Source organism: Schistocerca piceifrons, chromosome 5 (genome assembly GCF_021461385.2).
Source record: "Schistocerca piceifrons isolate TAMUIC-IGC-003096 chromosome 5, iqSchPice1.1, whole genome shotgun sequence".
Taxonomy (NCBI): Eukaryota; Metazoa; Arthropoda; class Insecta; order Orthoptera; family Acrididae; genus Schistocerca; species Schistocerca piceifrons.
In genome coordinates this window covers 700354772-700358145 of record NC_060142.1, presented here as the reverse complement: position 1 = coordinate 700358145, position 3374 = coordinate 700354772, and the positions used below count along the sequence as shown (strand labels likewise).

Genomic DNA, 3374 nt, shown 5'->3' with positions numbered 1-3374 from the left:
CTGCATAATGAACTCCTTTCTGAGCCCATGACAGGTTTAATAGTGAGCAGTAAAAGTCATTTTCCCGTCTAACGTTGTAGCTATGGACATCACTGTGCTTCTCAAATTGGAATGGATTATTTATGACGAACATCATTAGCGGAAACATGTATTATGACAACGCAGTTAAAAAGCCCGTGTACTTGATGGGGTCTACGAGACTTCCGTGGGTGGACACCTCGCGTCATTCATAATGCTCGCTCTCGTGCGTTCAATACTTTTTTTCGAAGTGATGAGTTACCCCTGAATATTACTCCATAAGACGTTATTGAGTGGAGTATGTCACGAGGTTAATTTGTTTGTTTCCAAGATTAGCAATTATCAGAAGAGCAAAAGTAGGTGAACGTAATCGTTTGAGAAGCTCAGTAATACCCTTCTTCCAATTAAAGTTTTGATCAACATGTGCACCCAAAAAAATTGGAGCATTCTATCCTATTTTGTGCTTCTGCTCATGTGCTACATCAGTTGTTGTTCAGAACTGAATATAGTACCTTCTGTGATCTAGAAAAACAGTATTATTACGCAACGATTTCATGTCGGTAATAGTGAACCACCGGAAAAATTTCTACTTGACAGATTGACCCTCAAATCACAACCGCAAAATTTTCTTGAGTCATTGCAGCAAGTTGTTTGACTTTCACTGGTGTAGCAACATTTCTTTCTTTGATAGACCGAGATACCTCCTGCTCTGAGATTCTCTATTAGATCTTTCTCAAACGATATTCACATTCTTTCTTCGATAGATCCAGATATCACTTATTTTGACTGGCCTCGGAATATGTGTTCTCTTGAGATAAAGAATGATAATGAACGCAGACTGACTTAACCGTCACCGTGTAATATTCGTGTGCACCGGACAACCGTCATCGTTGTTTGTAAGTGTAGTTGGATTCAGGTCGAGTTATTTCGGTTAGGAAACTTACGCAGTGAGTCACCCACTGAACGCCTCCGTGCTCTAGACGCTAGCGCATTCGTAACCAGCGGTCGAGTGCATCCTCTGTCACGTGCGGCAACTGTCGAAATTAGCTGTTGTGTACGTTGCTGATGTCACAACGTCGAAATTTGTCCGTTTTCCCCTGATGTGTATTTACGTTAATAATCTCGTGTGTGGAGCTGATATCTCAGCGCCTTCAAAGTTAAACACGTAGTTATGAAAGTATATCATTGATAATACAAATAAGTTTTCTTATACATTATTATACAAATTGGAGAAAACTGTATTAACACTTAATGAATCCTTCTAAATTTCGTGGGGGTATAGCTCAGTGGTAGAGCATTCGACTGCAGATCGAGAGGTCCCCGGTTCAAACCCGGGTGCCCCCTTGTATTTTTAAAGTTATGCACAAAATGTACTTCTGCTAAACTTCCCTTCTTTAATGAATTTTGTTGTCTTTAACCGCTTTTCTGTAATTGTAATATGCCTGAGGTTCCGTTAAATGAAATGTACATCAACTTATGATATGTAATGGCACGCCAACAGCCAGATCGTACTGAGAGGTGATGGCAATTGATACCGGCGAATGCTCTTCGCAAATGGTCACTTGAAAAACTGTTCATCTGGCAAACCTGTTGCCTTCGAAGTGCGTTCTAAGGCCTGTACTACTTCATTCAGTACGACACGCAATGCGGAACTTGGAATTGAGACGTGCGTGCTTTTAGCACAAACATTCTAGTCCCGCTGCCTCACTGGAGGTCACCGACTGTCGCCTTACGAGGTCGTGTTTATCCGCTTGTCAATCTCCCAGGCATACAACTACGCAGCTATGCATGCGTGATTGCGTGGCTTTCACACGGAAGCCGCTTCGCCTATTCGTTTCATTGTACGGACCTCAACCCCAGAACACTTCGTTTCTCCGTAGTGACGGGTTACATAATGCTTCCTTTTGCTCTTCATCTGACTGACGGTAACTGATTGTCGACATGTAGCTTTTGCATTATTTTTGGGAACCGAGTATATTATTATGAGCGAAAAACGTAAGATCTGAAAGCCATACTGGTATTAGGGAAAAACTAAAAACTGTAGCCAGATATCATGATAAATAAAACCGCTTCAAAATGAGGTTGAAACTACAAATGTTAAACTGTAAAAGTGAACGACTACTTTAAGAATGTGCACCAAGATTGTAAGAGAAATAGAATCCAATGAAAAATGATTACTAGAACTCAGACGCATTGTAAGTGAAGGATTACATATTGTTACAAGTTACAAATATTGTGGTACACATTTGTGTAGAGAATAGTGGCGATGGATTGCAATTTACAAGTATGTCTAGAAAGCATATCAGCTTAAATAATTTTTCTCTGTACAGAGGGCCGGTCCGAGAACATTTTTTCGCACAATCGACTCATCATTCCCCATTCCCTAGACATTTGTTGCTTTTTATCGGGTTCTTGCTAAGACTTTAAAAATAAATTTAAATCAAGTGATCGTGGAGTAGATGCTTTCTTTTTTTTAAAGTGCTACGTCGATGTTCATTTGAAACAGAAATAAATATCCGAATCTTATTCCAGTGCTAAATATGAAAAGATGAAACAGTTAATTCCGTTTAACGTAATTCCCAAATTATTCAAAAGCTCTTAGGAAAAGCAGAAATAAATAAACCAATTGTTCTATTCTACCATTAGCAAATACTTGGTGTCTACTAAAGTGGTTGGAAAGGATTAAAATATGAAATTTGTTATTTATTTTAATAATGGGACTTTCATTATATAATTTGCGAATTATTTCAATTTCCATAGGAAACGTGTTAAATAAAGGACATTGTTACTGCGTAAGTAGTGTGTTACCTGTGAAGAAAATTAACCAGTAAGTACCTAATTGTTACAAAATTTGTCTTGAAAGTAACTAAAAATTGATACAATCAAAATCTGTGTACTTACAACTGAAAACGAAAACAGAAATTTACCTGTGCCGCGAAAGAGAAACGTTCTATTAATAAAGTTATGTATAATTCCGACAACTGTTCAGTATATGCAATGAGAATCTTTCCGTTCGATAAAAACGTTGTATTGAAATTTTTCCAGCCTTTAATTTTGCAAAATCATTCAAAACAGAATCTGAATCTACTGACTTCATGGTATCGCGTTCGGTGGCTGTAGATGACTTCGTCCACGCAATTTCACCTGAGGAAATGTTGACATAACGTACGCTTTATCAGCTTGTGTTTTGAAAAACTGCTTTCGCTACGAACTACAGACTTACGTACAGTCAGGGGGAGTCGCACGCTTATAAAAAATGTTTTGAGAAATGGTCAATAAAATTGCCTTTTGTGGAGAAATTCAGCACAAAGAATTGGCCGCTAAGGTCAGAAATTCTTAGTTTGTTTTCCAAGGAG

General features: G+C 38.4%; 1 non-coding gene across 1 annotated transcript; it reads left to right on the top strand.

The window, feature by feature from the left end:
• Positions 1 to 1290: 1290 nt before the first annotated feature.
• On the top strand, positions 1291 to 1362 carry Trnac-gca. The gene has a single exon. It is a non-coding gene; the product is annotated as a tRNA-Cys (tRNA).
• Positions 1363 to 3374: the final 2012 nt, after the last annotated feature.